The following is a 12,797-nucleotide window of genomic DNA, read 5'->3' as shown; positions in this document are numbered from 1 at the left end:
AACCTAGCCTGCTTCCTGATATAAAGTAACTGTTTGCTAAACATTTACTGAAGATAAATGGAAAAAAGAAGGGATTGGTGAAAATGGAAAAAAAAAGAGAAGATCAAATATGGAGATATGATCTCAACTAAATCCTCCAGAATGAATATAATTTGAATTACTGCAAAGTCAGGAAGACATCTCTGGCATTATAAATAAGGAGTCAGTATATATTTACAGGGTCTATTTTGGGAACTATTAGTATTATGGTTTTTTGCTAAGGGAGAGCAGGATGTTCACAGCGATAAAGTAAGAGAACAGTATACATGTAAGTTGTCTATGTTCTGTCTTTGCATGACTAATTTAAGGAGTTTAGAATTTTAACTCAAATGAAGATGTATTGAATGTTTCTGAAGAGGTAAATGATATAATAAAGCACTATTATAGGAAGGTTAATTGGATAATTAAAAATTAATCAGTGCACTGTAAAACAGTCTAAAATAAGGCAACTCAGAATACATGTACTTGTTATGGACGAAAGAAGGCATGTGTCACAAACAATGGTTATACTTAAAGTTACACATTATCAGAATTTCAAATGTCTCATATAATAGGCAAGAATAAAAAATTTCAAAGCTCTGAAAAGAATGCAAATCTTGCCATAAGCCTTGTAACTAACTTGATTGGTGTTTAAACACAAAGGTAAAGTATAGATAAAACATGAAGAAAAAAAATATATGGCCATCAAATGAATTTTGATTACATGTGGTAAGAGATAGTTATATATGCTGAATTTATAACCTACCTATTTCACGACCAAAGGTAATATTTTATTTGCAAAATTTATGTAAAAACACAACTTTTACTAGGTTTCTTCTGTAATAAGAGCAAAATGAAACATTTTGAAGTAAATATTGGGTCTACAATACTCCATAGGATATTTTTATCTTGGAAAGTTAACTGATAGAAGAGTAGTGTTCTGCACAACATTAGGGTATTTTTGACTGGATAATGTTGCTCAAGGTCTCGTCAATATAAAATAAACTCCTCCAAAAAATATTTATACTATCTTAGTGAGGGTGATTTTCCTGTACACATCTAAGTGGGTCTGAGATATCATGCCTCTTCATAGACATATGTAATACATTTAGAATCCAAAGAGCCTTACATTTTTTTTCTCTTGAAATATATTTTTTTCTCTGAAAGATGAGAATAAATTAACCGGGCATAGAGATAAGTAATAGAGAATTATATCTTTAGGCCCTCAACTGGAACTTCACAGGTGAAAGGGAATCATGGAAACTCTGATTCTGGTGTTTAGCATTGTTTGTTGAGTTCGTAGGTATTGAATGAAGACTGGATAAAGAGGTCACCAGATTCCCTTTCCTGTTGCTGTGCAGTGATTTTATTTCACCACACAATAGCTCAATTTTGAAAAAATGTGGTGTTGCTAACAAAGCATGCTGTGAACATTTTGTAAGTAAACATTCCAGTATTCAGAATGTTTCAAAACATCCTAACGTAGATTATTCCTTAGTCCTTTCACCATGTGGCCCAGGCCATGTCCTTTTCAAGGTCATACCTGAGAGCTGAAGATCTGCATAAAATTGCAGTGGTACTTATTACATTTCTGTTATCTGTCTCATAAGAGATAACTGTGGTCTATCACAACAATATATTTTTTAAACTATGTACAATTCTTATATAAAACCATGCATAATATTTGTACTACTTAGTGTAACCTAGAAAAAGTCAAAAAATTGTGAAATAGTAAAACTATTTTTCAACAAGGTATTTACAAGTGAAACATTACAATTAACTTGGCATTCAAGATGTTTTTTCTTTTCAAAAGTCAAAGGACTCTATGCAAAACTTCTTTGTGTACTCACACAATGTAGACTGACAGATGTCCCAAGTAACTGCAGCCCAGAAAGTATACTATAGGATATGCTAATAGGTATCATGTGATTAAACAGTAAGTTCTGCTCATCTCATCCAAAGAATTACTGCCAATAACAAAAATGATTAGAGGTATTTTCCACGGCATCCATATATTAGCTCAAGGGTATACCTGGCTTTAACTCAGATCACATCAATAATTTGAACTATCTTGCCAAAAATGGAAGGAAACACCCCTTCAATAGCAATAGCTCAGATGTAACTCTTGCAGAATCACAGGGAAGTAAATACAGCTTATAGAAACTGGACAAGAAGAGTTCTCATAATAGAAATAGTGTCATTTAAGGAGAATGAAACCATTTCTAGATAATACATACTTAGAATCAAACAATTTTGTACAGTGTATTGGAAAGAAACAAAGAATCTCAACAACAATTCAGCCAAGATTTGAATGCCCAGAATGGTAGACCAGAGACATGGTGATCTTTTTCTTTTCCCTTTTAAAGGGTGGTTCCTGCACAAACATATTCTTTCATGCATGCACTAACATTTTCCAAAAAGAACAAGACCACTAATTACTGCCATGAAATACTCAAATGAAACTAACATGTCTATTCAAAAGACAACAGAGTAGAGAGGAATTCCAAGTATTTTGAGACTTACTCCCAAATTAGATTATAACTTTGCTTCTTTGGGTATGTGCACGTAGAAATTTCATTTCTAAGAATTATACCAGGAAAAAATAACATATGAACATGTTACAAATCAGTTAAAATTTTGATTTGATGTCAGTGGTTCTCAAATGGGACAATTTTGCTTGTCAGGAACACATTTTATGTTCACTATGAGGGGTGGAGGCACTATTAGTGTATAGAGGATGGAGATCAGTCCCTCATCACAAAAATTATCTAGTCCAAAATGTCAGTAGTCAATATTACCAAAGTTGAGAAATCTTGCCATAGATTAAAACTGTTTTTCCTTCCAATATTTTCTTGAATATACTCAAGAACTCAAGAATGAAACAAACATTTTTCTGATTCTGACAGTTCATATATCTATAGATCTGATTTACCAATTCAGGTTAAATCACCTCTTTGGTATATTCCATTTGTAACCATGTCAACTACTTATCTCACAGCCTTGGTTTGATGCCCATCAGCCTCCAGCACAGACACTGATCCAACACAGGATGTCATTTAGCTGCAGTAAGTAATTGCTCTTCATTTCACTCTGTTAAGAAGCACTCTTCCTTATTGATTTTCGGCTACTCCTGAAGCATCACTACTATTTTTTTCGAACAACCTGAATCTGCTCCTATTGATCAACTAAGGCTGCCCTTCTGGCGAAATATGCTACACCAAAGACACAAAGCAAGGAAAAGTGCATGTAAAGCAGAACGCTGCTATGGGAAAGAGCCAATGACTGGTCTTTGCCACCAGAGATGGAAGAGATTGAAAAGGAACAAATTAGAAAAACTTAACATTCTAAATTTCCTTTTGTTTCTTACTTATTAACTTCAATATAATTATGGCTAAATGCGTTTAAGTAGCAACTCTCTATTAGCTTGCACGCAATTGTCCAGGAGGCCTGCTGGTGAAGTCCTTATATGTGTAAAGTTTCTCTTTGGCTAAAAAATAATTTTAGGTGGTAAAGCATACTAGTTAAGAATCAGCTCTGACATATTCTTAGACTGTATCCTATCTTAGTCACCTAAAAGCTGTATAATATTGGTAAATTCTTTCACATCTCTAAATTTTCCTCATCTCTAAAGTGTGGGTATATGGTGTCATGAAAGGATGATGATGTCATTGATGAAAGATATAAACAAATAATAAAGCATCTGTAATGACAAGGATGTGGAACTCAATCGTTCAGTAGACAATTTTTCAAAGTGAGAAACAACAGTCTAGCGCACCCAAGACGCAGGCTTCCCAGTCTCTATGACCCTCAAATGAGGTGCTAGAATCTTGGCTTTACCATTCTCACATGTATTTTCATGTAGTCCCTTACTTCATTGTTTTGATGATTCAGGGTTTGTGCCTGTCTATTCATCAAACACAAATAATTGATGCAAGACACTTGAGGCTATTCCTGGCTTTTCACAATAAGACTATCTGAATTACAGGTCAATTTTCCCAGCCACAACATCTCTCATCATACTCAGACATCAGGCTTTTGTTAGGCGCATCTTGACAAATACAAAGTAGTACAACAAAATACCTTTCTCTTAGAGGAGATTAAAGAATCAAATCAGATACTATATGTAATGTGCTTAGAACAATGCTTGGCACATAGTAAATATTAAGATGATGGTGATTGTATATAAGAATATCAGTATTGTAAAGAGGAACATGTTTTCAACCCAAATAAAAATATGTAATATTTCATCAGAATAAAAATTTCATAGATATGTTAATCCTATTACTAATAAAGAATAACTGTCAAAAATATGAATGATTGATTAAATATGCAACATTTTAAAGGAAATCATTGAATTTTTCTTCACCTTGCCTTGCAGTAACTTGCAGTAAATCACTGCTTTCCTAAAGCTGATAACTATCTTCCTATAAGAAGCTTTTCCATTTTTCCCAATGTGCAAATATATCCAGCAAGTTTGGCCAAAATTATTACTTCTATCCCTCATCACTATGTCACTATGAAGCTTGGAACTCATCACATTACTTTGAAGCTAAGGTAAAGTGTCATTTCTCTATTAAATAAGAAAATTTAAGAACTTTGATTTTTTTTCTTTCCATTTATTATAGGTTGAGATTCAAGTTATATTGTGTTATAATTTACAAAGGAAAAGAAAAACAGCTTTTGAAATTCAGCTTTTCATGAACATGATATTCCCTTGTCATGGTTAAGCCTATATATACATTTCATCTTTTGTGTTTGTAGTATCAGCCATTGAAGAAAAGATATTACAGTTGTTCTATCATTTAGTGAAACTGTTTAGGGTTTAGGAAAATGGAAACTATTTTATTTTCTTAATACAATTATTAGCCTTACTACATAAAATGATTTACTAATGCCTTCTTTCCAGAGCCCCTTTAGTCTATTCTAATACATTCCTTGAGAAACCCTTTTCCAAAGAAATATGCCCTCTTTTTCCAGTTAACATTTATTCATGACGCTCAAGTTAAATTTGCCTTCTCTTATATTTTTATCCTATAGTGAGCATTTCATATCATGAGTTATCTGGGGAAAGGGTCATTCTTTATTTTTTATATGTATTCCAAACCACTAGTAGAGAGCTAGACATTCTCTATGTACTTGGAAGAAAGAAATTTGAAAAGGATGACGCAATGAAGAAAGCATATATTAAGGTGTGTAACTGAGCTTCAGGAAATATCTTAGACAGATCTTTAAAATTTAGTTATTAATCAACCATGAAACATTTAATAATTTATCAAATGTATATTACTAAAATTGTATAGATAGATACAGATACTCACAGATGAACAAATAGATAGATATAATCATGCATACATAGTGGGAATTTCTGTATATATACCTTATTAGCATATCAAATACCAGTGGGTATTTCTGTATATATAACTTATTAGCATATCAAAAACATAACAAAACATACATACTTTTTCATATTATCTTTAGGTTTCTACTAACCTACATAAGTACTGCCAGATGCTGAATAATCTATTTTATTAGCATAATGGGAGATAAAAGACATTTTACAGAGAACATGAAGAAAATAATATTCCCCAAAACTGTGAGAAATAATATTCCAGAATTTATTAACCAAATTTTAACCAACAGGATGAAGTGTTTCTCATAAAACTAAAGCTATATTATAACTCAGTTAACTGATAAAAATATATTTAGTTTACATGACAACCTAAGAGGTATGCTAGCCATCTATTTATATTTATATCTATTGATATCAGTGGTTTTCAAACTACTGTGTGGTCTAAACATCACCTGGGATGCTAGTTAAAATGAGACACTTTTCAGAAAATGTGAATTATTAAATTTGCATCATTTTAAACAGTTTCTAGCAATCTGATATATTTATTAAGTAAATATTTTCTGAGTAATTACACTTAATAAAATTGTTTTAGATTTGTTTTTCAAAAATAATATTGAAAATAATAACACATGTCAAGAACTGTAAGGATTTGAGATTTTACTCAGCTTACAAGCTAAGAAGTTGATCTACCACAGTTTTATGGATTCTGGCAGAGACATTTGAATTAAGGGTCAAGACCCAGGAACTTTTATTACTTATGGCACAGAAGGCAGCATAAGCTTTATGTGCACATTAGTTCACCTTGCACCCTAGTCCCCAAGTGGGTCATGCAAAGCAGCCAAGGTAGATACTGCATAAAGTAGATCTGCATTATAGTTGAGGAAGCCCAATATTTTAAAAGGGGCTATTACTAAAACTGCCCTACTTGCAGTTTTTATTATTAGTGGCATTTTAAACAATGCAGAAGTCCAGTAGTTTTTTTTTTATATGAACCATCTATAATTTCTAATACATAGTGTTTCTTTAGACAAATGTTTTTATCAAAAGAGCAAAATGAATGTACATGGTAAGAAATAAAATACTAATTATTTAATTCACGCAAAGTTTTGTTTTTATGGCATAGTGATTGAAAGCAATATATTCCTAAAATGAAAGACAGCAGTATCTGCTGGTTCATTGCTTAGGGACTCTTTCAACATTATGAATGAAATGCAATATTCAGACATTCCCAAATGTGACTTAAAGAAGTTTAAGATCAGAATACACTGATCTTGTATTTTGCAGGACTCTTATAAAGTCCTTAAGCATGTCTAGATATGACATCTTGTTTAGATATTTAATTCAATTTGATAATCCCATTGATTGAAAATAATTCATTGGTATAGTTTTATTCCTCCTGATGATAAAATATAATATTCTAGAATGAATTGTGACTTCCGAGGCATTATTTTTTCTCTATGCCCTGTTGGAAAAGTTATTGAATCTATAAGATCTATTCAAAAGTAATTTTAGTGTGATTTAGACTTCTTGGCACTTTTCCTAGTATCTCTGAAAACAATGATCTTTCTTCTCCTTCTTTTGGGCATTTTCAAATACTGTAGATCCTCTTCTGTGTCCCCCAAGATCTATCTTACAGCTCAGCATAAACAGTAATTTGAACCTTGACAGTGAGATTCCCATAAGTTGACTGAACCTAGAGCTAAGTCATATACCTGAAAATCCAAGTGGGTAGTCTTGGTAGATAATCTTGATTTTTAAAAAGGTATGAAGGCCCAGGGTAAATATCAGATATCTATAGATCATTTATAGAGATTTTCAAAGTCTCTGAGAGTGTGTTAAGAAACCTATCCAGCAAAATTATCTGATAGGTTTCAATTCAGGTAGCAAAATTATAACTTTTCTTATCACAACTTTTTATATTGAGATTGACATTAACAAGCAATTCAGCAAGCTTATTTTTGAAAGCTCATTTTTATTTTACATCTTGCTCTACTCCTAAACTTTTTTGTGTAGATTATCTCATAACTATGTTGATACCATTATTTCGTTTCCTGAAAATTTGTATTATCAAATTTTTCTTTTTGAAATATTCAAATAAAAAGTTACAATGACATTTCTAATGACAAGTTATTTGCCATTTAAAAGTCATTTTATTATTATCTATCACTGTAAGCATAACCTAAAAAATTATCTGCATGAGACATCCTACCATGAAAATGGCTTCAGTAAATAATGCATATTCTCACTCAATTTCTTGTGACCTTCAGCATATAGGCCTAGAATCGGCCTCGAATTCATAGTTCTGGAATAGGTGTGCTTAGCTATGATTCATTCAGGAGCAAAAGATTACTGTCCTACTCCTGCATTTCTGGCTTTATCAACTGGATGGCAACATCATCTTTTTAGTTGCAAAAGTTACACAACTGAGAGTCATCATTAATGTCTCATGCTTATCTGACACATCTATTCAGTCATATAATCATTCAAACACTTTCCATCTCCTTGGCCCCTTCCACTACTCAGACCATGACCACTGATAACTACAAACAAAGACTAGCTGTTCTTTCTGCCTTGCCCTTGCCCATCTTGATCTACTCCATTATCCACAGTTCAGCGTAAGTGGTTTTTGAAACAAAATTATAATCATGTCATTCCCTTGGAAGCTTCAGTATCTCCCATTGAGCTCAGATTAGAGTTCAAACTTCTTAAATGGTTTTAATGCCCTCTAACATCTTTCTGGCCTCCACTGTCATTTCTTCTATTTTTTTTTGTACTCTACATTCCAGTCATACTGATATCTTTTATTTCCTAGCTACAGTATGTTCTTTCATCTGTTTCATCTGCTAGAGACTTTCTTTAGTCCTTCCTTACTTGGCTAACTTCTACTTACCCTTCAGGCTGCAACATAAACATCAGTTCTTACATGAAGCCTTCTCTAACCCCACATGTCTAAGTTACGTGTCCCACCTAAGTGTTCTAGTGATAGCTCATAAGTAAACGTGACAGTAATCTCACTATGTTGTAATGATCTGCCTACTCTTTATCCAACCAGACCACAGAAACCAGGAGAAGAGCAACTATGTTTATATTGTGCAGTAATAGCAGTAATATTCTCACTGCCCAGCACATGTCTGATAGAGAGTAGTTACTCTGTCTGTCAGTATTTAATGAATGAAATATATTAGTGCACTATGCCAGGAATATTATGGTAAAAGCATTATATAGATAAAGAAAAATTTAATATAATGTAAATTTATCTATCCCTAGGGATTCTGATAATGAAGTTATCTTTTAAAAAAGTTGAATGTGAAAAAGAGATGTCATAATATAAGGTGACTATTTTTATCCACTAAACTTGGCAAATACACAAAGAATGAGGTCAACGACATGAACTTTATACATATCACTCCAACTGGCAATGTTTTACTTGCTTTTTGATATTAGTATTACTTAAAATGACAAAGGTAATAGCTTTTTGAGGAAAACAATTTAAAGTGTAAATTAGGTAATTTTTGAGAAGTTACAAAATTCTACATTTTAAGTGCTGAGAGACTACAAAGACGATTAAGGCAAAGTCCCTATCTCCAAGTAGCCCACAGTTTAGAAGTGAGGCAAGAAATTATTTGCAAAAATATAGTATAAGGAAAACTAACAGTAACTATAAAAATAATACAAATTATCATGAAAATATAGGGGCAGGCAACATTGCTTTCAATAGGTTCAAAGAATGAGATCTAAAAAATATTATGGAAGGTATCACATGAGGACTTGGTGATGGCTAAAATTTGGGTGAGTAAACAAAGAAATGAAGATTTACATAGAGAAATATTAGCATTGTTTATCAATAGCTTGGAATAAGATAAAGTACAAGACCTGTTATGGGAACATCAAGTCTCCATACATATACAATATATACTGAATTGGAAAGACAGTGTTGTGGTAAAGGAATGTTGTTGATGAGATTGAAATGAAGGACATTAATGTCATATTCATAGGACTTTGGTTCATAGATAAGAATCCATTTAAGGTTTCTAACCAGTTTCTTTCTTTAGAAATGAACAAAAGAATAAAAGATAAACTGTTTAGGTTGACTCTACTTTGACATTTTCGTTATTCTCTATGAATTTTGTAGAAAGCGTCAATCCCATATAATTTGATGATGCCCCTCCTGAAATAAAGAGGAAGATTAAAGTGATTTGAATAGTACAATGAAAATATGCCACCATTGAAATGCTAATGTAGATGTAGCTTTTGCTGAAGTGAATTTTTGATTGCGGGATATGTAGATTTCAGGAACAGCAGATTTCACTTTTTATTTGCGAAATATATTCAAGAGCATAACTGTAATAATATCTTTAATGATATAATTAAGTTGTTTATTTTTCCCATTCTCCTTATAGCATCTTCACATTGAAGAATCAGCAATTGCTCTTTACATGTATGAAGTGAGAAGAGAGAAGCAGATATCTGCAATTTGTCAACCTTTCATTCTCTTGACTACTTAATCAGTTCACGATCTCAAGGAAATTATGTAAAATATCTTTGTCACACTAAGACCATTTTTGGAATCTGAGTAAGTTTATCATAAAATAATATTCAATCATTTTCTTAGATCAGGTAGTTTCTAGTATTCTACTTCTGTAAAGCAGCTGAAGATAAAATAAAGGCTATAAAGGACACAGCATATAAACTGATTATATTGCAAAGTATAATTGAAAACATGTGCACTGCAATATTTGAGTAAATGGCAGGCATATAATTGTCAATTCTTCTTTCTTTAAAGTAGACATATGGATAACAGGAAATAAGTTTGAAATAAACTTCATGTGGAAGCAAAATTACTTCCTCTTTAGAATTCATGTCTTAGCAGAATACTTAACATGTTCTGCATTTGAATATAAAGAATCTTTTGGAAGTACAGTAACGTTTGTGGATTGGATTAAAGTCATAGCACATTTTCAATCCTCAAATTGTATATATTATACAATAAAATGTATCTAATTGAAAAATGCTCTAGATCAGCACTTTTCATTTCATAATAAGGTAGTATCACTTTCAAGTCTATAAATTGGATTTTTAAAAAAGCTCATGAATATAGTATAGATAGCTACTGAATGTCATAGCCCTCATTGAAGCTCTTCCATTTTTAGTTCATTTTATAATTCATAGTGTTCTGAAAATCCTTATATGGAATTTTAATTATATTTTACTTTAAGGGTCAGGTCCTAAACTTTTATTTCAAAACACTTTTTAGGGTTTTACATTCTACTTATATTGTAAACCTGTGTGTGTGTGTGTGTGTGTGTGTGTGTGTGTGTGTATTTTTTATTTTTATTTTGTAAATGTATACTATGCTTTCATATAATATATTATATATGCTGCATGAGTAATTAATTAATCATGGCCATATTAAAAAAACTAAGGTATGTAACCCTTTATTACTTTAAATAAGATTTTATGGTTTATTTAAACCTGTCATTTTAAGAAATATTGATAGATTTTAGGGCTCCTACTAGGGGATAAGAAACTATGCAATTTGTACTACTTTAAGTCAAATGCATTATCACTTATCTACAGGCAATTTAGCATAGTAGAAACAACATACACTGGACATCAAGCAGTCCTGAATTAAACATTTGGCTGTGGAGTACTTTCTACTATATAACTTTGGACAAGTCATTTAAAGTGTCCAAGATTCTATTTTCTTATCTACTAATTAGGGTTAATCCTTATCTCTCAAAGCATTCTAGAGCTTAAATGACCTATTTAAAGTGCATAAAACAGTGCCTATTATCAGGGTGGTATTATGTATAAAGCTACTGGTATTAGCTTTATACATAAGCAAAGTATGACCTTATTTGTATTATCAAGAAATCTATATTCTGCTCAGGTGTTTGAAATGTAATTGAATAGCAGAGAGAGAGCTCTCCACAAATGAAAAAGAAATACCTGCTTGTATCAATTATATAATTGCAGGGAACTGTATATTTTTGTGTATAGTGGAGAGAAGCAGATGAAGCCATGAGAATTGTGTATGTTCTGCCCCCACATTTAGTATGTCAGGATCGCTCTATACCCTGGCCTCCCTAAGACCTCTAAATCAAACCTTTCTGTATGAATCTATCTTTATGAAAGGCAGTGCAATTAACTCAGAGATCCAGTTACTATATTTGTGCTTCTGGGAAAATAGTTAATATCCTATCAGTAGCATAAATTTGATATAAGACTCATGCATGTTTAACATTAACTAGGTCTTTTCTAGCCCATTCTAGGCATAGCATTTCAGAAATGAGGGCCTTCAGTAGGGCCTGTCCTGCCTCCAGGTGCTTAGAGTTTAAATTTGGCTCTCTTTAACAGGACAACAGCTGCTCTCTTTGCAAGAGGTGGAGTGTAGAAAGAAGATAAACCCTTCTGCAATATAGGGCATAAAGAATAGCTTGAAGTAGAATACTCTTAAAAAAAAAAAAAAAAAGATACTTAACACAGACTGCGGGGAAAAATAGTTACCAAGTTCTGTTTTAAATTTTAAGATCAGCATTATAATAATCCAATTTTAAAGATGGAAAAGAGTTCCTAATTGTAAAAAACACTATACTTTGGAGAATATGTCTCAGAAAAATAATGGTATCTTAACTTTTTAATATCTTAAAAATTTCTAAAAGCCAGAGTTGAATCAATTTTGGTGGCAGAGAGAAGAGGACAACTTTGATAAAATGTGGTTGAAGTAATATTAACCGCATTTTAAGATGTTTCAAACATCATCAATGCAATACAATTCTCACTAAAATTACCAGTTCTATTATATACATAAGATCTAGTTTAGCTAAATCCTGAATGAATAGTGAAACTGTTCTAATGAGGTCAGGTAAAGTGAGAGATATAACTATACAATAAGACAAATAAATATGACTCTAAAAATAATTTACTAGATATATAATTAAATTATTCATAGTCCATTCCATAGAAGAAAGTTCTGTAAACATTATACATTCATCACAATGCTTCTTTTGAGGATTTTAGAAGTGGATGTGTGCAGATGTAAAGAAATTGAAAAAAAATCTAACAACAGACACAATAAATTTTATCCTGTGGCCAGAATTTAAAATTCCTTTCTCATTCATTTTTTTAGACAAAAAGTAGTTCTTGAGCTCTTACTAAATTTCAGGCACTATTCTGGCTATGGGTGATGCAATTGTGAACAAGACCAAACTTTTGCTTCTCATGGAGCTTACATTCTACGTAGTAAAGATTAAGAACAATCTATAAATAAATACATTCCTGTACTGCTAAAAGCTATAGAGAATATTAATAAGTGAAACGAGCTGGAAAGTGACTAAAGACAGGGATAAATGCTAATCTAGTTGAATGGTCAGAGAAATCATCTGAAAGGAAGTAGATTTTTATGTGAAAACTAAATTATGAGTAGAGG

At 32.0% G+C, this 12,797-nt stretch overlaps 1 protein-coding gene across 1 annotated transcript in view; it reads right to left on the bottom strand.

Moving 5' to 3' along the window:
- The window catches only part of CCSER1 (coiled-coil serine rich protein 1), a 1,118,997-nt gene that overhangs the window by 18,401 nt on the left and 1,087,799 nt on the right, over window positions 1-12,797 (bottom strand). The gene's annotated exons all lie outside the window — the stretch shown is intronic.

Source organism: Pteropus medius, unplaced genomic scaffold (assembly GCF_902729225.1).
Source record: "Pteropus medius unplaced genomic scaffold, Ma_sr-lr_union100, whole genome shotgun sequence".
Classification (NCBI taxonomy): Eukaryota; Metazoa; Chordata; class Mammalia; order Chiroptera; family Pteropodidae; genus Pteropus; species Pteropus medius.
This window is presented reverse-complemented; position numbering and strand designations above follow the sequence as displayed.